Consider the following 24,103-nt stretch of genomic DNA (forward strand, 5'->3'; position numbering starts at 1 on the left):
TTGATATATATCAAAATTTTTGTATTTGCTATTTTCAAAGACCAACAGAAAGGACTTAGTGTGGAGTACTGTTTTAAAATCAAGTCCTAAACAGGATAAGGAAGATAGAGCAAAGGTACAGACAGAGTTTAAACCTTCTAGCTTTGCTCAATTGGATAAGAAAGGAAAAAAAGTTCTTTTAAATTGCAAACAGCTGGTTCCAAGCAGCTGGACACCCATGGGGGAGGAGGGGACGCACAGCTGAGATCAGGGAGGGCCTGGCTCCCACCCACCCACTCCATCCAAGGCTGATCCAGCTGGGACTTCCCAGCCACTTGTGCTTCTGCACGACAGGTTCAGCCCGGAGACCTGCATTCCTAAGGCTAAATAGGAAGACCATTAAGCTGCTGCTAGCACAGCACAGCACAGCATAGCACAGCAACGGAGTAAAATCAGCCAAAGGCGAGTCCCAGTGCTAAATGGTCTGCAGGTTTTGTTTGGTGTAATCTGTGCTGTTTGTACAGGGAAATCAAAGTGATGAGTCTGTCCACCCAAACCATTGTCGAAACCACACCAGATTCTTTCTTTCTCAATTGGTCATTTTTAAATAACAATTGTAAAATTATTAAAAAGAAGTATTGGGTCGAAGAATAAAAATTAATTAAAGAAAAACATTTAAAAGGCTTGTCAAATGCCAGTGCAGATGGCCTCCAGTAGGTCAGTTACAAAGGTGAAGGGCCGTGACCCAAAGAAATAAAAGTTAGCAGAAAAGTAGGAAATAAAGCGGTTCTCTGTCCATTATGATTGACACTGAGGGAAAAGCTTTTATCTTTTCCCCTTAAGGTGATTAAATTAAAAAGCTATTTTCATCCTAAAAATAAGTTTCCTTTTAAAAAAAATCACATTTCCTAAAACTTACAATAATGGGGATATTTTAAAAGATTACTTAAATTCTTCTAATTCCTAACAAGTTTGATTACTTGTTTTATAGTGCTAAATTAAAAATGGCATTAAAAATAGGACTTTGATATTTTACAAATATAAAGGTTTGAAATAATGTCTAAAAGCCATGGGTTTTACACAGTCGCTTTATTTTGACATCCCATTTAAATAATCAAAGGCCTAATGGCCTCCAAAGGGGTACAAGCTATGATCACTTCTTCATATTTGGGTCAATTTATACAACAAAGATATGTTGTGCCCCAAACTCTTCAGATCAACCATTCATGATTTATACTTTATTTAATAACATTAGTTGGCGCCATCTAGGTTTTGGGCTAATCTCTCTGGTGTTAGACTGTCATTATCTTTCAGGTAGGTTAAATTAATTGACTTTTTTCATAGATAGGTCATGTTAGGTTAAGTGAGAAAATGTACCGCTTCCTCTTCCAAAATACACAGGTTTGTTACCGTATAATCAAAATTCCATTAAAGCAAAAGGGTAGTCAATCCCTCCAACTTCACTTGTCAACATATACTGTTTAATTTTTAAACTTTTACAAGAGACAAAAATACAACAACAAAAAGACAAACCAGGTTAAAATAAAAAAGGCTAAGAAGGGTGATTTGGAGAGCTCTCCATACTGGACAGTGGAAGGGACTCAGTCCACTAGTAACCTGGGCCACAGGGCCTGTCGCATTATTGACAATATTATTCACTATGATTACTGATTACTTGTAAGAGTCCCCTCCAGGTTCTCATCTTGGTCCAAGAAGTCAATACTTATAATCCCAAAGATACGTCATTGGAATCCCACCAAGTTAATTCCAGTCTACCACTCTCAGTGCAACTCACGGCGAAAGTAAAGACAGGAAAACATATTTATAATTATTGGGGAGTGTTTTAGTTACTCTTCTCTCATTGGGGACAAATAGCCAACACTCAAGCTTACAGAAGGAAAGGTTTATTTAGCTCACAGTTACAAGAGGTTTCATAGTTTAAAGTAGCCTGAATTACATAGCAGGACCTTGAGACACTGCCATTCCGCACCACTGTGTCCAGGATAATCCACTCCATACTCCCAGGAGAGGCCACCAGGTCTGGGGGGGGAGGGGGGAGGGAGGTGCATGCTGTCAGTTTAATGGGTTCACACCTCTCTGCCCCCCAAGCCCCGCCCTGGTCCTCTGGCCCCGCCCCTCAAGCCGCGTGCTGCTCAAGCAGCAACCCCATGATTTACATAAGGCTTTGGGGAGACAACTAGGTACAAACCACAACAGGGAGCCAAGGGGCCCTCAGTCCAGCCATGAAGATGGCTTTCCAAAACAGAGAGGCTGACCCGGGCCTTAGCCAGGTTTTATTCAGTGGAGGAGTGGCTTAAGGAGCAATGACTGCATTGTGGGAAGGAGGTGAGTACTGTGAGCTGAGCTAGGTGGGTGGCCTACGAGAAAGTAATTTGCATTATGCTATTGAGATAGTATCTAATGTTTTGGGGAACTGGTGCTCAGCCCAAATGGAGACAATCGCTCTTCTTTCCAGAACAGCTGCTCAGGTGGTCCTCCACAATTATTATTATTATTTTTTTAAAGAAACCCTCCTCAACTTTATTTATTTATTTGCAGTACCAGGGATTGAACTCAGGACCTTGTGCTTGCCCTCCACAATTATTAATAATAAGTATTTACTGATTAGCTTTCAAATATGCCAAATGTGACAGTGCTAAGCTGGTGCCCTATTTTGTTCTCATCAGGTCCTGCACAAGGAGGAGCCAAGCCAAAGCTGGACCCACAAGCACCTCAGCTGCTGGGGAGCACAGGAGGATGAGGGAAGGGGGCAGATGGGGCTGAGAGCAAACAGGAGGATGAGGGAAGGGGGGCCAGATGGGGCTGAGAGCAAACTTGCGCTCAAGGTAAATTCCCCATGGAGACCCCCAGTGCCTGGGAACTCCAATCAGAAACACAGTTATTCTCAGACAAGCTCTCTTTCCTCCTCCTGAATGGTCATGGTCTTGAAAAATCCTGGTATACTCTGCAGAACAACTTCAAAGCACTGAGCTGGACCTCTGAGGAACCGCTTCCATTGTTGCAGGTAGAACTTGCTGCTGACAAATAGTTTAACACATAAGTGCCGGCGTCCTCCCACCGTGGTTCTCCCTTCCGCTTTGGCTCCGAAGGCTTAGCAACACTTAGGATCACAGGGGAACTTTCAGTATCCCAGTGTCCAGCATCACCTTGGACCATGTAAGTCAGAATCTCTGCAGCTGACATGCAGCTGTCGAAACAGTTAAAAGCTTTCCCAGATGATTCCACGGCACAGCCAAGGCTGAGGAACCTGCCAGATCAGGACCGGACACTTTATGAGCAGTCTCCACTGGCAGGAGCTGAGTCATCTGCTTGGTATTGTTTAAAGTACCAATTTTAAATTGGCCTTTAAAATCAATGACTTCAAGGTATATCATTGACCTTCATGGGTTCTGTATCCTTTCTGTGTGTTCTGAACAGGTATGGACTTTTTTCCTAGACTTCATCTTAGCCAAAAGGCTTAATGGTAATTGGACTTTTCCCTTGTCATTACTCCCTAAATAATAGAAGAATTATTTGTAAAGCAGTTATACTGCAGTGGCTATCATGAGCCACCTGGAGATGTTTTAAGGTTACAGGAGGACATGGATTGGTTGTGTTCAGATACTAGGACATTTTCTAAAGTCCTGAGCATCCATGGGTGGGTGGCCCTGAAGTAAATCTTCCAGATACCAAGGGACAAGTGTCTGCCTCCACCTATAAGCTGAATCATCAGCTATTTCATCTAATCATTCATTGAACACAGATTCCTTGAGCCCCTATTGGAAATATGTTGTGCTAGCATTAGATGTATAAAGGGGGGTTAAACAGATGTCTCTGCTGAGAGCACATAGGCTGGGGGCTACTCAGGGAGTGGGGCAGTTCTAGGGAAACTAATCACAGATGGGAAGAGCGCACAGCCCCAAGAAGTGTGCCAAACACAATAAGCAAAGGGAAATGGGCCTGTGGATAAAGTGACAAAGGAGGCACTCGTTGCTGACCTGAGGGTGAAAAGTAAAGGATCGCAAAACGCCAGCAGAGAACAGTGACAGCAGGGCAGTGTGGGCAGGAGGATAAGAGTATGAAGCGCAAGGGGAAAGGGGACAAAATGGATCAGAGTGAAACAGGTCCCAGAGCCTTAAATTCCAGAAGAAATTCAAACTGCATTTCAAGGGCAATGGCCAACACTGAATCATTACAAGTGGACATGGGCATGATGCAGTTGAGTTTTTGAGAAGAATTGGTCTGTTGCTGTTTCCATAACAGATGGGAGCCACTTCAAGAAATGAGTAGACTACTGCAGTAACCACGGCAAGGAGTGGTGAGGGTTTGGACTAAACAGTAGCAGTGGGGATGGGCAGGAGGGACAGACTCATAGAGTAATTTGGAAACAGAACTTACGCTTTAGAGGTGGGATAGTAAAGACAAGGGAAAACATCAAGTATGACTCACTTTTGGGCGTCAGCAAACTTACTGGCTGGCACTGCACTCCGAAGTAGTATTGCTGAGAAAAGAACCTGTAGCATGTGGTCTCTGAATGTGCATGATTCACCCAACTTTCAGACAGCTACAGCCCTGGGGCTCTGTGCAGAGGTCTGAGCTGTAGATAAGATCAAAGAATTCAAGCCAGGTATGGCGCAGCCTGCCTGGAATCCAAGCACTCTGGGAAGCTGAGGCAAGAAAATCACGAGCTTAAACCTGGCTAGGGAGACTTAGCAAATCAGACACTGTCTTGAAATAAAAAGTGAAAAGGCCCTGGGTTCAATCCCTACTGTCATACACACACACACACACTCTTGTGATCTGGGGTTTTTGCAAGGTGAACAATATAGTATATGACACGTTTTATGATAGTATTTTATAATAAATCACCCAAGAATCACATACTATAAGCGCAGGAAATCTATCCACATACTAAATACTAACGAATCCAGCTGAGGGCCTGGGGCTTATAACAATGCCTCCCACAAGTCCAACTGGAGGCCTAGAGCCCACAACAAAGTCTCACACAGGCCTGCTTCATGATGTGTTCTGGGAAGGCCCAAAGGTCATTCAGTGGTGGAAGCTAGGAAGCCTATGCCAGTGAGATGAAGGAGCTGTGCTAACAGGCTGAGGGATCAGAACTGGAGCCAGGAAGCGACACTCAAGGTAAGCACCAGAGCTCCCCTAAAAGCACCACACCTGTCCTCAGCAACAGTGAGATCCCAAGCTCCTCCAGCGATGAGGAAAGCCGAGTTCCCATCAGAAAAGCCAGTGTGACAAGCTTTACGAGTCAGCAGTGCACCATCTTCCCCTCCAGAGCCGGGTATCGATGCTCAAGATGAGGACCCAAGATTCTCCAAAGTTCATCGGGAAAGCCAGCATGACAAGGTCCTCCAGGAGTACAGCCCAGGAGAACTAGCAGCTTCCAACAGCTCCAACAGCATTCCCACGGTGTCTCCCCTCCTGCCTTTTGTGCTGCTGGCCACAATCCACAGGTGGGCCTCATGCACGCAGCACCACGCTCGTTTAATTCAGCTGAGTGTAATAAGTTGGCCGCCTGTTAGAAATCCACTGCACACACAAAGTCAGGAAACCATAAACATAGAGCATATGCTTTATAGAGCGAAGCATAGTTCACCTAGTAAAGCAGGCCAAAGTTGGGCTGTCCATTATGGTAGCCACTGGCCATATATGGCATTAGAAATTATTGACACAAAATTTGAAATTCAGTTGCTGTGGCAGACGAGCTACATTTCAAGCATTCAGTAGCTAGTTGTCCCTCATGGCAGCCACCATGGAAAGCACAGGTAAAGAACAGCTCCTCCTCAGAAATTTCTGGTGGACAGTGCTGGTTTAGAAAGGATAAGGGGGTGCCTGGGAGGTGGCTCAGTGGAATAAGTGCTTCCCTGGCAAGCTCAATGGCTTGAGTTCAATCCCCGGTGCCGCAAAAAAAAAAAAAGAAAGAAAGAAAGAAAGAAAGAAAGAAAGAAAGAAAGAAAGAAAGAAAGAAAGAAAGAAAGGATAAGGGAGAAGCTCATATAAAGTGAGGAGGACCCCAATTTGAATTTAGAGAAGAGTGTGACAGAAGATGAGAAATGGCAACTGGATGAGTAGAAAGCTTTTCAGACAGGAGCGAAATCTGTGTGCTCCTTTACAAACTGTACGGAGAGCTTCCAACTTCCTCTTGGGAAACGTGCTTCAGTGACAGGGATGTCAGCGACATCAACAAACACACAGGCGTCTCGGGTAAATTTGAGTTTCAGAGAAACAATGAGCAGTTTTCGAATATAAGTGTATCCCAAATATTGAATGGGGAGAACAAAAATTATCCATCATGCATCTGAAGTTCAAATCGGACTGGATACCCTATATTTCATCTGGTACTCTACTCTGGGGCATATAAGGATTTAATGCCATTCTTAACCAAAGTTTGATAAATGTAAAATAACAGGCTAAAAGTATGTTTATGTAAAACAATCTGCTTGGTTGTTGTAAATTTATGGGGAAATAATTATTTTATCTGTGAGTGTTACTTAACAGAAATGTATTTTTTTTATCACCCTTCAAGGTATATATAAAATAAATTTAACGTAAGACATTAAAAAGCCAAAAACCACCCTTTGCCATTTCAATTTACAAACCACTCTGATAAACAGCCTAAATTCCAGCCACTACCTTTTCATCCTATTTATCATCTGTCCATTCCTCTTGCCTTGAAGCGCACGAGTGCATGTCCTTGGGATGCTTCCTCGGGAAGGATTCCTTATTCATCAGCCCATTAGCGCTGGGTTTCTGATTCTCTCCGACAGCTGAGCTACCCACACGTGCTGTGCTCTGCAGCAAACCTTTGCCGGCACATGCGCGCCATCTGAGGATTGTGCGCTGGGGAGCAGAGAGCAGAAGCCCCTTTCCGACGGCAGCCACCTGTGGCTCTTCCTTTCCACAGCTGTTCAGAAAGGCAATGCTGAATAAAAACTCCATCCATCTGCCTATGGAAGAAAACAGACATGCTTCCTTTTGAGTGCTCCTTAAGGGCAAGGTTGTAAAAACCCCGCTTGAAAAAGCCTTTGCAAGGAGATGGATGGTCTATTAGGCTGCGGTACTGATCTCAGTTTCCATAAACCACCTGAATTCCTTCTCTTAACCGCCCTAAGCCCTGTGCTTTTTAAGGACCCTTTCTTGCCATTGTCAAGCTGTAGCAATAAAACCCTTTCACTCAGATGTACCCAGGATTGAAGTGCCCGAGCAGATGGGCTTCCGGGTTCAGGCTGGAGTACCCCCTGGGCTTCCATGCTCTCTCTCTCTGTATCCACTTGGGCTTGGTGTCCTTGTTGCAAGAGTACCTCTGTCTTTCTGGCACTCTAACAGAAGCTCTGGGAATGTGGGTACAATTGGATGTTTCAGTTTAGTTACTTAAGAGAAAATCTAAGATTACTTGAGAGGAACCTGAGAGAGGATAATTCAAAAAAGAAAATCAGGATGGATTCAACAGAACACATCCACTAGCTCAGCATAGTGTACTTGGTTCAGGGGTACTGACAAGCATAAAGTTTAAGTAACTTGTTCAAGTCACAAGATTGGTCTTAAATTCTTCCCTTTCTCTGTCCATGGCCTTGTCCTCAAGAAGCAAGTAATGCTGCAACCAGGGTAAGGCTCACTGAGGTGGTGGTACATGTTAAGGTTTGCATCTGGATGGCCTCCTAAAGCCTCATGCAGTCATGGGGGTGGGCTCTGGGGATGTGCCTGAATTTGGAGTTTGTGACTGGTTCATGTTCCAATGCTAGGGGCCCAGGGTGTGAGTGCTACATCTGCCCAGGGCAGGGACCCTCTACACAGTATAAGGAACAGAAAGAGGCTTGCTCTCCCCTCTTCTCTTGTTGCTATTGCTGTCTTCCACTGCCATGAACAGGTGCCCCTCTACCAAGCCACCCTGCCTTGGAGCCCACCAAGTATAGGCCGAAATCTCTACAAATTATAAGCTAACCGTTCCCCCTTTAACTTGTGAGTGTTGAATATTTTGTCTCAGCAATGAGAGAAAAATAACTATGATAGTACAGTTGAATTGTAAAGCACAGGTCTGGTGTGCATGAGGCCCTAGATTCGAGCACTGGGACCTGCCTCACCCCCACCCCCACCCCCACCACTCTCACCCCCACCCCCACTCCCACAGCTAATACTGCTATGTTCTGCTTCTGGCTTTGAATTTATTAGATGGGTTGTTAGTAAGCTAAAGCATCCTTAGAAAAGTTAAGGAGGATGAGAAAACAATGGGAATAAAGGGAAAACACCCTCATTGTTTGATAGACTAATTACAGTTCTCCAGAGGAACAGACCAATAAGAAATGTATAGATTATACAGCTAGATACACAGAGACAAATACCAAGACAGACATTCTTTGTGTGTGTGTGTGTGTGTGTGTGTGTGTGTGTGTGTGTGTTACCAGGGATTTAACTCAGGACCCTGCACTTGCCAGGCAAGCACTTATTCTACTGAGCAATCTCCCTGGCCCCAAGACACACATTTTAAAGAATGAGTTCATACAGCTGTTGGAGCTGGCAGGTCGGAGATCCAGAAGACAGCACAGTTAGGAAATTCCACCAAGAGTTGTTTTCAGTCTTTAGTCTGATTCCAGACTCTGGAGCCGAAACACAGGTGAGATTCTGTGTTGCATCTGAGAAAAATTCTTCCCCAGGAAGCCCCTGTTTCTGAAGCCCTTTGCTGTTGGACAAGGCCCACACATGACAAAGGGTAATTTGTTTTCCTCAAAATCTCCTGATCTCTTACTCATATCTAAAAGTATACCTCTTTTGGGCCTGGGGAGATAGCTCAGTAGAATAAGTGCTTGCTTGGCAAGTGCAGGGTCCTGAGTTAAATCCCGGGTACTACAAAAATAAATAAATAAATACCTCTCCAACAATATCTAGATAGGTGTGTGGCAGTGACTGGGCCCCCCAGCTATGTTTAACTCAGAGTTTATCATGGCCCTCAGTGTAGAGTAAACCAACAGGGGTGTCTCTCTGTAAGAAGAGATGACAATTCAAATGGGATATGATAAAATTCAGCAATCTTTGCAGTAACTTGGTGCTGAGATGGGATAAGACAAAGTATAGTCTTTGGAATCAGAACTGAAAACTACAGCCCTTCTGGAGAAGAGTTTTGCTGGGGCTCTGACTGTGGGATTTGGGACTTGAACCCGGCACCTTGGCACACTGTGAAGACAGGGTATGCAATTCTTCTTAAGGGGCAGTTTGAGGGCTACTGTTTCTTCTCCCTCAAGGTACCTCAAATTTCTTTATATACGGGGGGGAGGAGGGGAAGGTTCTAAAGTACTTGGAAGGACTTTTAATAAGGAATACTCATTTTACAATTTGAAAAAATTAACAGGGACAGTGTGTTAGAAAATGCCATGTGGTCAAGCATTGTTTAGAGGTCACTGGGGAAAAGAATGCAGAAAAATTCATCAAATTAAGCAAAGGTGTTCTGTTATTGTGACACCTTCTTCCGTGGAGCTTAGACTCTGTGAATCAAGCTGATCTCTGACACTGGTCTGAGTACATCCTGAGAAGGGAGACGTAAGATGACGCCTATGACAATTAGAATATCGAGCACTTCAAACACCAAGTTCCATTGCACAGCTTCTGTTTAGTATTGTTTCATGATTCATTCAGGTCAAAAACTCAGGACAGACTTACAAACTACCTATTCACCAAATACAGTGACTTATTTAGACCAAATTTAATTAATATAGCCTAAGATTAGGCAAGATTATGCATTTTAATACTGAATAAATTTTATAGGGAGAAAAGATTGATCACACACAACGTTTATGTCTGGAATCATGTTTGCTAATCAATATGGTAAGTCAACAAGAGTAATCTGTAACTCTTAGCGGCTAGCAATATTTTCGTGCACTTTGCATTGCTGGTGAAAAATATCTATGACTGTCAGCTCTGACCGTGAAACCCTGGAGATTCAATTCCCTGATGAGGACAAGTTGCCTTGAGTCTGTGAAATGTTACACCAGGCACTGGCTGAATTTGAAGGCAGTGGCAAGTGGTGACAGAATAATAAATGGTATCGGTGACCTGTATCAGTTGTGCAAATGCCAGGAAAATAATTTCAAGGTGATTTCTCAGGCCTTTGCAATAGATCATAAATCAAAAATGATTGTTTGGCTGTTTAGAAATGCCAGAGTGAGAACCTTCTCGGTGTCGCCCAGATCAGACACTAGCAATGGACACTCAGCGGGACGGTCAACCCCCAAGGCAGCAGCCAATAATAGATATCTGTGGAGAATGTCACACAGAAAATGAAATTAAATCCAGGGATCCGGTCAGATGTAGAGAATCAGGATATGAAACAATGTACAAGAAAAAAACTAAAAGATTGATGGTTTTTGATGCTCGGTGAAACATGGGAATTCGGAAAAGTGTCTCGTTAGTACCTAGATTTGCCCCTTCAGGAGTCTCTTTGTATAGCTTTGGAGTTGACACACTCAGGAATACAACTATACACATGACTGCATTTTCAAAACCAGATTATACTTACGTATTTAACATACTTTGTAGAAAGATTTTTTTGTTCAGTTATGTGACTTGTAATTTAATTGTATCATGTGTGCAATATGACAATAAAGGTTAAAATTGTTTTGCCAAAAAAAAAAAAAAAGATTGTTTGCTGGTAATAACTTGCACTCCAACTTGACTATCCAGAATATTTTCTGGACTGGAAATAAAAATTAAACATTCTTGAAACTATTAATATCTCTAAAGTAACCCAGCAAAGAATGAATGAATAAAATTTGAACTGTCATCATTACCTCTGATCCTTTAAATATATCTCAGGAAAAAAATCTAAATTAAGGAAACCAGTCAAATATGTAGTAGTAAAGTGTGAGTTCTCCTTTCTTTATTGGACATTGGTGGTGGTGGTCTATCACACAACACTGTAGGACTGAGTCGTCAGCAGAGACATGTGAAGAGAGAAAAACTCTGAAAACAGAGTCTGAGGAATTAAATAATTCCGGTGTCTAACTCCTTAGGGTCCACCTTCTATGCCCATTTTGTTGGCTATAGAATCCTGGACATTGCATGCCAGCTAGACTCCAGGAAGGACACACACGGGTGAGGTGCTCTAGGGACACAGAGCCAAGAGCGCACACGCGCACAGAGGTGGGCTCGGACTCGAGTGTCTCTGCCTATGCTAGTGTGACAGCAAGAGAGGCCACACTTAGAATCTTAGATCTGTTCCTCAGCCAGTGATATGCAGCCCCATCTTCTCCAGCACAGCAGGGGGCAGGCATTGGGTCCTGGCTCCAGTCAGCCCCAGGATCGTGATGGTGAACACGGAGGTTCACAGAGAGCTGTGTCACTAAGCTGGGATGTTCGGTAAGTCAGGGCACTCAGTGCCTTTTCTCCTGTGATGGGCATCAGCACTTAGTGCCACCATAAACCCAGGGGTTAAATATGCACATGCTCGCACGCACACACACACACACACACACACACACACTGAATAGATGTATATATAGGAGAGGTGATCAAAATATACAGTGAATGTTTACATCTAAAAAGGTATTGCAGCTGTCAATCACCCTCGAAACACTCCCCATTACTTTGAACACACTTATTCTTGCGCTTTCTGAAGCAGGTCTGGATGTCCTCTTTTGTGAGTGTCTTCATATGATATGACCATAAGTCCGTGAATATCGCTGCTGAGTGTCGCCTGAAGGAAAGGTAGGCTTGCAAAACCTCACGGTATGTCTTTATCTGCCTCATTCACCAGACTGATCAGGCACCATGTGAATTCTGGCTTCTGTCCCAAATCAAAATAGCCATGAAAGGAAAATGTTTTGGACATAGAGAATAGGACACCAAGGCAGCCACCACAATGTAAGTAAAGGCATTCATGAAAGACTTCCAGAACTGCTTCAGGAAGTGGCAAGAACAATGGGGTAAGTGTGCCCCTGTGTGCGTGGGGGGGGGGGGCTTAAGGGAGCATAAAAGCAATGTGTCTCCTATTATAATACAATTTTTAAAAATTTAAACATTCACTGTATTTTTATATCACATCTTGTACATATAGATGTGTGTATACCTGGACATATAAACAGATTTGTTTTAAGTTGCTGATTCATATGATTGTGAAACTGGTGAGTCTGAAATCTATGGAACAGGTTTACAGTCTAGAAACACAGGCAGGGTTTCACACCGCGGTCTTGAGGATTTCTTCTCTCCTGGGAAACCTCAGTTCCATCTCTTGATCTTTCATCTGATTGGCTACAGCCCAGCCATATTATCAAAGATATTCTACATAAAACTAATTTATTGCAAATAGTCTTCACATTTCCAAATTATCTTCACAGCAACATGCAGACTGGTGTTTGACCAAACAACCAGGCACCACAGCCTAAAATGAGGAGACACAAAATTTTAGTCATCACAAGATTTCACAGGGATGACAAAAAAAAACATCCTCCTCTTATTCGTATAGAAAGAGAGGCTGCACTGATTCTTTGAATGGAATGATTATGGGTCACACTTGCTCAATAGTGAAATTCATCTTAGAGGGTTGTAAGGATCAAAGATGTTAACATGCATGACAGGGCTTTGCATTATTTATTCAAAAAATGTAATTGGAGCTTCTACTCCAGGATAGATGCTGTTGCAGTAATTCAGGAAAATGCAGCCACAAGCCACCAGCTCAAATCCCTGCCCTCACTGCATGTACATTCTAATTATGAAGACCAACAACACAGCACACAGATACCAATAAGAAAATGAATTGTCCTCCCGATTTGATTTGAAACTTTCATTGCTATTTGTTTATCAATAAAATTATGGCAAAAAAAGAGAAAATGAATTGTGCAGCATATTGTATAAATACTGAGGGGCAGGTGCTAGCCTTTGAATGTGTTCCCCAAATCCCACATGTGGGGAATTTACAAATTATGGCAATTCCCAAGACAAAAAGGAGTAGGGACTTGAGAGGTGGTCCCAAGCCAGGCTGGGCCTGTGTGTGATCCTGGGACTCAAGGTTGGAGCTCGAAGGTCCCCGCCTGGGCAACTTAGTGACTTAACAAGACATTGTCTCAAAATAAAAACTAATAAGAAGAAAGAGCTGGGGATGTAGCTCAGTGCAAAAGCCTTGGGTTCAATTCTCAAAAATGTAAAAGAAAAAAAAAAAAAAAAAAAGCCAAGAGCTGATGGGGTCCCAGGACCTGCTTTTGTGAGTGGCCCTACGTCCTGGTCACAAGCTCCAGCCTGCAATGCAGAGCCGTAGGGTAGCGTGAAGCTGCCAGGTCAGCTGCTGCCTTGGTAGTGATCATGCGTGCAGGGTGTTCTGCCACCTGATAAGAAATATGCTGGTAGTTTTAAAACATTCACACTATTAACGCTGTAAGCAGGATTGAAAGACATCCCTATTAAGATTTAATGATTGAAAACTTTCTGTTTATGGATGAAACGATTTGTGAAAAACACAAAGATGAGTGGGGAGTGAGGAGACCCAAGAGTATCACTCAAATCCTAAAGTTATCCTAAGGGTCCGAATATATTGTCGAGCATAAGCTGGTACAGAAGAACTCCCAGGCTCTACGAGGGCGTTTCCATGAAACTCAAGAAGGGACAAATTTAGTCTAGGATAAGAGAGATTAGATGGCCATCGCCGGTAGGGTGTGGGGCCCGGCCGGCTGGGGAGGAAGGCAAGGGTGCTGCGCGGGATGAGGAGGAGAGTCTATGCTGTGGCCCCTGAGGTTGGCCCTGGGCACTTAAACTCAGGAAAACACAGTGAGTTACATGTGAAGTATCTGCCTTTTAGTATTCATTCATTTAAAAGTAAATTACTTGAATTTTGCAGGCTAAAATAATCTTTTTCTGTATAAGAATATTCTCCAGGAAAAAAATCACTTTAGAGAAAAAAATCTAAAAGAAGTTCTTTATTTCTACTGAAAATGTACTGGTGAGAAACCTCTTGTTCTTGAAGAACTAAATTTTAATTTACATAACTGGAAAATTTATCAAACCTTCTATAAAAAGATATATTTATTCATGAAAATTTTCTATAAAAATATTTTCTATAAAAATCTATTTATATAAAAATAGATCCTTAATACCCCAAAAGTCCCAGTATTTAGCCACTTAAAAAGTACTAATAATCAAAGGTTTGTGTAGAATTTTAGAGATGTGAAGGTTACTTTCACCTTCTGTGCTAACAGTAACTGCACAGGTTTCCTGAGTTTTTTGTTTTTCCTTTGTTTTCTTTAAGCACACTCTCCCCCAGGTGGTCCATGTGTCCAAAATCAAGAATCACATATTTTAAGAAATCAAAGAAGCTGGGAGTGAAATTTAATGTATCATTAGTCTCTTGTCTTTTCTCTGTCATGCTAGCAGGTTTTAAATTGTATTTCAGAGCTCCTGAACTTCGCAGTTACTTGATAGTGTCTCATACTAGGGTAAAATCTTCTAAGTCAGGAAATAAAACATAAACAAAGTTGCTAGATTTAGAAACCCTCCGATAAAGATCAGTTGCAGAGTAACACTGCCAGAGGCAAACAGCCTGAGGTGATAAAATTGATTACTTCCTCACTGGCAGGACGACCTGGGGACTCATCTGTGAAGGAAAGCAGTGAACTGACTCGAGAAGCTGCTGCTCCTGACAGACAGCCGGGTGTCGGGTTCCCAGCCCCGCCAGGGGCCAGCTCTGAGTCACCTACAGAGGTGTTTTGGGCCCGAAGCTCCTGCAAAGAGTTTGGGGTTCACTGTCTTTTGATCTTCTAGTGCAGACCTTCTCTGGCTTTTGCCCACACCCCTGGGACCACCTTGAGGCAGCTGCCCTGGGCCCCAGCTCTGAGACGCCACCAAAGGAGATGCTGCTGTGTGTCACTGAATGCCACTGTCATTCTTGCTCCTGTGAAAAGCAACAAACCATAAACACTGGCAAACATCAACATAGCCACGCATACTCTGCATCAACTGCAAACTTATTTACAATGTGATATGGGGCAGTTTTCTCTTGTTTAGAGCGAGCTATTTTGGAAAGGCTGATGTCTTTTTAAGGCTAAATACACAACTCCCCAGCTCCATCCCTTTAACTTCTGATAAATACCTTTTTCCTTGCTTCCGCCAGGTATTTCACAGACCTCAGGAAAGTGGAATCACACGCTGTCTTCCTGTAGCTGGTTTATCTCCTTCAGCCTAATAACTATCCATATTGCTGCATATGACTGGTTTCCTTCTCTTTTTTAATGAGCAGAATATATTTATTGAGGAAAAGAAAGCTCCTGTCCAAGAGACGGACAGGAGGGGGTGCCCGAGCAGGTTGTCCCCATTTTCCTTCTTTTTTAAGGCTTAAACATGTTTTGCTGTATGTGCCACATTTTCTTTATGGACATTCAGGCTGTTTCATAACTTGGTTATTTTGAATAACGCTGCAATGGACCTCACAGTCCTGGTGTCACTTTGACACTTTAAATTCAAGTCTTTTAAGTATATTCCAGAAGTTAGAATTGCCAGATCAAATGATAATCTTACCTTTAACTTTTTAAATAACCTCCATGCATGACAACTTAAGTATCATGTGATATTCAGAATGAGATGCTAGACTAGAAAAACAACATAAATACTAAAGAAATAAAAAGTGGAGAAGGTATGGGCCTCAGTTAATAATACTGTATTGGGCCAGCCAAATAGCTCAGCAGATTAAAGCACCTGCAAGCAGGCACAGGGACTAGTGATTCGATTCCCCAGCCTGCCATGCCAGCCCCGCGCCCGGGGCACGCTGAGATGGCAATCGAGACTGGGCGTGGTGGCGTGTGCCTGTAATCCCAGCACTTGGGAGGCTGTAAACAGAAGAATCACTATGACTCTGATCTAGTAGTGAGCCCCTGAACACTCTGTAGACCCTTCCCTGAAATACAAAAATAATGATCATAATAACAATAATACTGTATCAATATTACTGAATAAATTGAGACAGGTGGCCCTCAAAACTCAAGCTGCCGATAACAGCAACAAGTGGCTTCAGGGTAGAGGACAGAGCTCTACCATCTTTGCAATTTTTCTGTAATTGAAAATCTTATTTAACACTGTAAAATGAACAGAGAGGCTTCTGAATGTTACACACACACACACACACACACACACACACACACACACAGAAAAGATAAATGTTTGGGGTGGCGTGGGTACGAGGTCCCTTATCTGATCATTACACACTCTATACATTTGCTGAAATATTATGCTATCCCTAGAAATATGCACAATTATTGTGTTGATTAAAAATTTTAGGAGCCAGTGGTGTAGCTCAGGGATAGTTTGCCTAGCATGTGCAGGCCTCCGTTGTACTTCCCAATGCTGCAAAATAAGTTTTTAATGAATAAAACTAATTTTTGGCACATTTTAGCATGTGCCAAAATGTAAACAGTGGTACCATATATAATTTGTTTTATTTTCTAACACACTATTGTTAACACACCATTGCTGGGCCACCACGCCCAGTCTCAATTGCCATTTCAGCATGCCCTGGGGACACAGCTGACACGGCAGGCCTGGGGATAGAACCCCTGGCCCCCCTGAGCCTGCTTGCGGGCGCTTTAATCTGCTTGACTATGTTTTTACTTTTCTTAAACTGGCACTTTCTAACTAATAATTCTGACAAATACATTTAGCTTGAACTAAAATTGAAAATAAATAACCATAACACTGGCGACTTTGTAGAATGGCAAAGAGGATGTGTTGTCAGTTGGGTGAGATATCAGACGGTTCACAGAGACCACTTTTAAACTTCCGACCTTGTGCCAGGATTTGGATCTCGACTTTCCCTGGGCCTGCATGGCGAAGCTTGGTACCTGAGGGGGGGCCCTACCAGGAGGTGGCGGAACCTTTAGATTCTTTTTTTTTCCTTTCATTTTATGTATTTGGTACAAAATCTCACAATGCATCTCAGACTCGCAGTGATCCTCCTGCTTTCAGCCTCCCTAGTGCATTACCGGTCTGTGCCACTACGCCTAGGCTCAGTTGCCCGCTCAGCAGGCCCGGGAGAAGGACCCCCGTGGCACTGGGGGCAGCACCTTTAGGATGTGGAGCCTGGGGCAGGAAGTGAGGTGGGGAGGGCGTGCCCCTGGTGAGGACATGACATGGCAGTGTCTTCTTTCTCTCTGCTTTCCGGCTGCCAGGAGCGGAGCCATCTCCTGCCCCATGTACTCTGTGCCAAGATGTCCTCTGCTGCGACAGGCCCAGCACCAGGGCCCAGTGACCCTGGACTGCAGTGGCCAAGACCATGAGTCAAAATGTTTTTTTCTGGAGCTAGGGACACAGCTCAGAAGCATAAGCTCCTGCCTGGCAAGCATAAGGGCCTGAGTTTGATCCCCAGTGCAGCAAAAAAAAAAAAAAAAATGTGCTTCCTAAGTTGATTTAACTCAAGTACTTGTTACAGGGACAGAAAGCTTACTAACATAGCACCTAAAACTTGTTTTAGAGTTTGGGTTAATCTTTGATCATAAGTTTGTGCAGTTGATACATTATTTAGAAAATAATCTTCATTTGAATCCTAAGAAGGGAGGACAACCTACAAACATGTATTTCATGTCAGTTAGGTAAGAGTTGAGACTTTAGGACAAGGCAATGTAGGTGGAGATGTGCTAACGTGGGGATGCCCTGGTCTTCAGACACAGACTGTATGTCAGGTCGCATACTTGCCATGAGGCTGGGGCACACGTGGGGTGAAAGGCCCGCCCTTTACTCTGCAGACTCAGGATGCCAGGGGAAAGCACTGAGAAATGGGATCACTTCAAATGTTAGAGGGACTGGGCCAGCCAAATAGCTCAGAGGATTATAGCACCTGCTTAGGCAGACACAGGAGCCAGGACTTCAATCCCCAGGCCTGCCATGCTGGCCCTGCCCCCAGGACATACTGGGATGGCAATTGAGACTGGGCATGGTGGTGCGCGCCTGTAATCCCAGCACTTGGGAGGCTGTAAACAGGATGATCACTACGAGTCTGATCTACGCAGTGAGACCCTGTACACCCTGTACACCCTGTCCTAAAATACAAACAACGAACAAATAAATGTTGAGGGACTAATATGCTACAGGAGAAAATAAGTCTTTTCCATGGTGCTATGAGTTGTGACCAAAATGTATGGTGAATGTTTACATTTTTAGATATTTACTACAGTAAAAAACACACTGTCATTAATCCTACTCAAAATACTCTTCCTTTTGCTTAGAACACACTCATCCCATCACTCTTCCCACTGTCTGAAGGCGTTCTGGAATCTTCTTTCATGAGTATTTTTACAAGGTGTGATCAAAATACCATGACAGGTCATCCAGTGGAACAGCAGGGCTCACCAGATACCATGATGTGTCTTCCTCCACCTTGTTTACCAGATCTGGCACTGTGACTGTGACCTCTAACTCTTCCTCAAATCAAAATGACAGGGAAAGCTAACTGTTCTGAATCAATTCAGGACATCAGGGCAGCCACGACCCAGGGACACACATGGCTGAGGACTCCAGGACTACTCAGCAAGTAGCAAGAATGATGGAATAAATGTGCTCTAAGAGGAGGCGAGTATCTTAAGGGGACCAATGGCAATGTGCTTTTTTACTGAGATGAATTTAAAAAATTTAAATATTCACTGCACATTTCAATCACACCTCATAAGTTAGGGACACTTTTAACTGCAAGTGAAAATGAAAACCAAATGACTAAGAAAAGTGAAGACATTCAGGCAAAGAGCAGGCACTGTGACTGGATTCCAGTTTGGCCCCATCCTGGTGCTCATCTACTGCTATCTGGAAGCAATCTTGGTCCCCTCCTCTCTCAGCACCTCTGCGTTCCTTAGGTGGCAAAGGTGGCTCCAGTTGTGCTGAGCCCCCAGATTTCTGCATCGTGCCCCTAGCAGATGGGGAAGAGCCCTCTCCTGGAGTGTGACACCGTGTTCCTGTCTAGGCGAGCCACTCACCGAGAGGCTGAAAGGCTCACACGCCTGTCTCTGAAGCTGAACCGCACAAGACCAGTGGGCCGGGGCATCTGCCTTGGGAGAGTGGGCGACATGGCTGGGTGGGAAAAGTAGATGCGCAGCCTCCAAAGCCAAGAAGCCCCCCATGGATCACCGTGGACATAATTCATCACGATCCAATAACAGGATAATTTTACCAGTGAGACGCATCCTGTATTAGGATTGGAAGAGATAGCAGTTCCATCAGCGGGAGTTCCAAGCAGACTTATGCGTCATCTTCTCTGCCCACCAGTTGAATTGATCTGAAGACTGATTTGTGGTAGGACCCCACAACATTGTCCCCTCTTGCTGTGACTGTTCACCCCCAACCACCATAATATCTGAGGAACTGCAAGCACCCCACCCTCCATCTTGTCTGTACATCTTCACATTCCGTACATCTGGGAGTCCTGCTGGCAAAGCTCTGAGCTCAGTTTTGTGAAGACCAGACACATTCTGTATTGTTTAGTTTCCCTTGTTGAAAATGTTAGGCATACTAGATTACTTTTGCACAACTCTTCTATTTCCCTCAGTGTCACATGCCTAAGATTAATCAGTGGCATTAATTTTCATGACTGTAATACTCTTTTGGGTAGCTAGACCACAATTTATCTGTCTGTTCTCTTGCTGATGACATTTGGGCTGCTTCCAGGTTTTCTTCCTACCAATACTAAACATGGGAACAGCACTTATGTGTTTCCTGGTACACATGTCTAAGATTTTTCTTTGGAGAAGTGATCCTCAACTTCAGTTTCATTTCGAAATCACATGGGGATATTTAAATAGCATTGACGTCAGGGTCCCATTTTCAGAAATCCTGCAGTCTTGCTTGAGCATGATATTTTTAAAGTTTCCCAAGGGGTGGACTTGTGATGCTCCATGGTAGAGCATCTGCTTTGCACGTATGAAGTCCTGGTTTGGTTCCCAGCACGAAAACAAAAAAAGAATACACTACATCAGTTTATACTCACCACACTGAAAAAGCTCCTAGTACACTTCGTCGTTGCTAACACTTCTTTCAGACGAGTAGATTTATTCATCCTTGAAATGCATATTTTTCCCCCTGGTATTGGGGATTGAACTCAGGACCTTGCACTTGCCACACAGGTACTTATGCTTCTGAGCTATCTCCCTATCCCTGAAAAGCACATTTCTTTTAACTTTGAGTTAGTTGACCTGTCTTTTTATACTTGAGATTTTACATGCAATCAGAATATTCATTATAATAATGCCTTATTATATATTGATTAGTATATAAACTATAAAAACAACTCTGTGAGTTGATGCATATGTTCAGTAACTTCATTTAACTACTTAACAATGTGCAAGTATGTGAAAACACCAGGCACAGCTTTTATTAATCAATTAAAATTTTTTGAACTTTCAAATGTGCTATAATTTATTACTCTTTATCTCAAATTATTCTGAAGTTGGCTAGTGGAAGCATGTGTGAGCTTTGGTAGTTAAAGGACAATTTTAGTATTGCCATGTGCATTTTTTTTAGTAGTCTGTTTTCTCCAGAGGGCTTCAATGCCACCTATGAAATATCGAATTCCTCTATGTGCCCAAGAGAGACATAAATATATTTGATATATCAGAGTTCTCTGCTCTGTTCCTTTGGAGATTTGTTCCACCTCTGCATCCAGCTTTATAATCTTGCTCATTATCACTGTATAAGAAGTCTGGTCCCATGGTAGGGCATGTCCCCCCCCCACTCACCCATCCGCTTTGTGGAGCACCTTATTGTTCCTTAGTTCTGTGTTCTTTCATTCGCCCATGGATAAAATTAGGAAATGTTTTTTAGTGACTCACTTGTTCATCTGACTACATCAAAGCCAATGTCTACAGTGAAGGACACCACGATAGCAATGAATACATTAATATTCAGGCATGGATTTTAAATGCTATTTCTTGCTTAAAGGAAATAAGACTTGTTGGAGAAATGGCTAATTCCAGATCTGGAGCAAGGGAAGTCCAAGGCAGCTGTGAAACTCACCGCACACATCTAACAGGCTAAGGATGCTGCTTTATGGGCCTCCAAACACAACGCCTGGAGTCCGTTATCTCCGGTTAGGTGCTGATGTTATCTAAAGATTGAAGTGCTACAACTGGCCCATTAGTGTTATCCTGAGAATACTTACACTTTATACATGGAATAATTTCTTTGTTCATCTTTTTCTACTACAGACCTTCCTCCTGGGGTTACATTCCTTTATCCTAAAGCACAACCCTTAGAAGTTCCTTCATAGTAGGTTGTCAGTGGCCTTCCCGCCCCACTCTCTCCTTTCTTTCCTTTCTTTTCCTCTCCTCTCCTCTCCTCCCCTCTCCTCTCTTCTCTTCCCCTCTGCCCTCAGCTCCCCTCCCCTTCTCTTCTCTTCCTTCTCCTCACCTACCCTTTTCTTCTTTCTTCTTTCTTTTTTTTTAGTACTGGAAATTGAATCCGGGACCTTCATAATGAGCTACATTCCCAGACCATTTAAAAATACTTTTTAGCTTAAAAATAAATTTTCTTAATCTGAATTTGAACTACACAGTGCTTCCATTCCTTGAGTGGGGAGGAAGTACACAATACATCTTCAAGCTTTTTTTCACCATCATTGCCTCCACCGCCCATCACTCCACCTCTTTTTTTTTTTTTTTTTTTTTGTTTTTGTGGAACCAGAGATTGAACTCAGGCCCTTGCACTTGCCAGGCAAGTGGTTACTCTACTGAGCTATCTCCCCCGCCACCCCCCTCCATCTCTTTGAGACAGGGTCTCACTCAATTGCTAAACTGGCCAGCCTGGGCTTGAAGTTCCAATCCTCCTGCCTCAGCCTCCTAGACAGCTAGCACTGTATGTGAGCACTATCACAATTGGCTCCCCGTTCTTCTTTTTAAATCTGAAAATGAGTCCCTGGCCCTTGAAGGATAGTTTTCTTAGGTATCAGCCCAACATTTTTAGAGTTCTTCTCAGTACTTCAAGGGAGAATTTTTCATAACTCTCACCTAAGGAAAAATTGATCTCCTGGCTTCTTGCTGGCACAGAAATCCACTGCCTCACTGCTGACCTCGTCACCGTCTTTCTGCCTCTCTGTTGCTCTGAATTTCTCCATGTTGCACAGCACAGCTGTACCCCTTTGTGCCTAGATGCATACAGTTCTGCTTGTTCACTTCATATCCTACTGTGCCCTTTACCTGTGAGTTTACATCCCTAACCACTTGCAGAAAGTCCTCACTATGGTTCTATAGATGACGCTGCTCCTCCATCCTCTCTGTTCTGTGTTTCTTAGGTGCTGGGTCGCACAGGTTAATCCTTCCTGTTCGAGCTCTTCATCAGTCTTGCGTTAGCATGTCCTATCTTCTGATCTGTGAATGCTACACTCTGCCTCACACCTCCACCCCAAGTTGGTGCCCTCTCCCAGTATTTCTCAACTAGGTTGCAGACCGCACAACCCACCTGTCCCGGGGCCACACGGTCCTGTCAGCTTTGACCCCTAAATGCCTTGCCTCCTGTCCCTCACCGTCTGGTTTCCTTCCCAGCTTCCACAGCTTCCTTTCCTTCGGCTCTGCACCTACTGCTCCTGCGCACCTTCCCCACTGCTACAATCTTTTGAAAGGTGATTTTTTTTTTTAAATGCAAATCTGACTACATCACTTTCTGACGGAAGTTCTTCTTAGGCTCGGCCATGCATGTTAACAAAGCTTAAGCTGCATGCTTGGGCTTCTGTAGGACCGTTATGATCTGCTGTATGCCTCTACTGTGTCTGCCTAATTCATCATAAACTGGGAGAAGGCTGCGAGATTGTCTTCTCTGCCATGGCTCCAAGCTCACAACCTAAAACCGAACTGATCACCGCTAACCAGCTAGCCACAGCCGCACCCCAGCGCTTCTGAGGCGGGTCGTTCGTGACTATCAACTTTTTTTTTTTTTGGTACTGAGGATCAAACTCGGGACCTTGCGCTTGCCAGGCAGGCATGAAAGTTAATTTTAACTCTTCCCCAGTAGCTCCTCCTCCCAAAACTCTCCGGTTAGTGGCTATTGACTCACGCACCCATTCATTTGCTGTGAAATTTCGCTTCTCCACTCGGGGAGCGCTACTCAGCAGGTCCACGGGACGGAGGTGTGAAACCCGGCTCACAAGCGCAGCCAGGAGCCCACAGTTACTCGAAGGACTGACCATAAAGAAACTGCCATACAAGGGTGGGTTTTCTGCAGGCAGTACAGAGAAAGTGCACCTCTGGTCTGGGAACTAGATTTAATCAATGAAAATTTCATAAAGTAAATAGCCACAAAAACAAAGCAAACGCACCGACTTCCGATAAGGTCACCAGGGATCAGCGCGCCTTGAGTTCGGCCACGCTTTGCGAACGGAAAGCGCTCCAGCAGAAGCCCCGCCCACTCCAGGGCTCGCCGCGCGATGCCACGCCCACAAGTGGGCGGGGCGCCCGCGGTGGGCGAGCTCCCAGCCGTTTCCTAGGAGACGAAACACACACGACGCCGAGCTTCGCTGGGGAGCTGGCAAGGTAAGCTGCCCGCTGGGCCCGTAATCCCGAGCGAGCGGGCTGCGGGGCCGCCACCCTCGGCCCGACCTCGCCCGACCCGTCCTGCGAGGCCGGCCGGCATGTCTCCGGGACGCCGGGTCCTCCCGGGACCGCTGTCCGCCGAGAGCCGCACCCTGGACGCCGGTAGGGGGCGGAGAGGGACGGGCGGGGAGGGCGGCCGGGAGGGTCCGGGCCGAGAGCACTTCCGGCCGGTGTCCCCCCGGGTATGGGGGACGGCGACGGTGGGGGGCCCACCCGCGGGGGACACCCCGACCGCTGCCCCGGGGCCTCCGTTCTCCCCGCTCCCTAGCGGCCCCGGCCGCCCGGGGAAGTGGAGAGTCTCCAGGCGGGAGTGAGGGGCGGGACGGGGTCTGGGGAGGAAGCGGAACTGAGTTCAGAACTAGCTCAACTCCGACCGAGCGCGGAGACTCGGGGTCCGCTTGCACCCCAAGTGCGCGCGGGTCAGATCCCCGCCCGGACCCTGCGGGGCCTAGGGTTGCCCACCCGCGACGGCCAGTCACGCAGGCTCCGGGCCACCCTCGTGTCGCCGGCCCACCCTCGTGTCGCCGGCCCCTGGGGTCTTCTGGGGCCCCGGTTTGCAGAGAGGGATCGGAGTGCGT

General features: G+C 44.7%; 1 protein-coding gene and 1 pseudogene across 5 annotated transcripts in view; both read left to right on the plus strand.

Moving 5' to 3' along the window:
* The first annotated feature begins 10,192 nt into the window (after positions 1-10,192).
* On the plus strand, positions 10,193-10,369 carry LOC101568365 (annotated as a pseudogene).
* Positions 10,370-23,381: 13,012 nt separating this feature from the next.
* The window catches only part of Mak (male germ cell associated kinase), a 64,578-nt gene continuing 63,856 nt past the window's right edge, over positions 23,382-24,103 (plus strand). For 4 of the 5 annotated variants that reach the window (XM_004628365.2, XM_004628366.2, XM_004628367.2 and 1 more), the window contains exon 1: positions 23,382-23,465. The gene's annotated coding sequence lies outside the window, so the exon portion shown is untranslated. Of the gene's footprint in view, positions 23,466-23,522; positions 23,628-24,103 lie in introns of those variants that run through there. The other variant, XM_023712045.1, reaches the window with a different exon arrangement.

The sequence above is a fragment of the Octodon degus genome, unplaced genomic scaffold, assembly GCF_000260255.1.
Source record: "Octodon degus isolate 3935 unplaced genomic scaffold, OctDeg1.0 scaffold00023, whole genome shotgun sequence".
NCBI lineage: Eukaryota > Metazoa > Chordata > Mammalia > Rodentia > Octodontidae > Octodon > Octodon degus.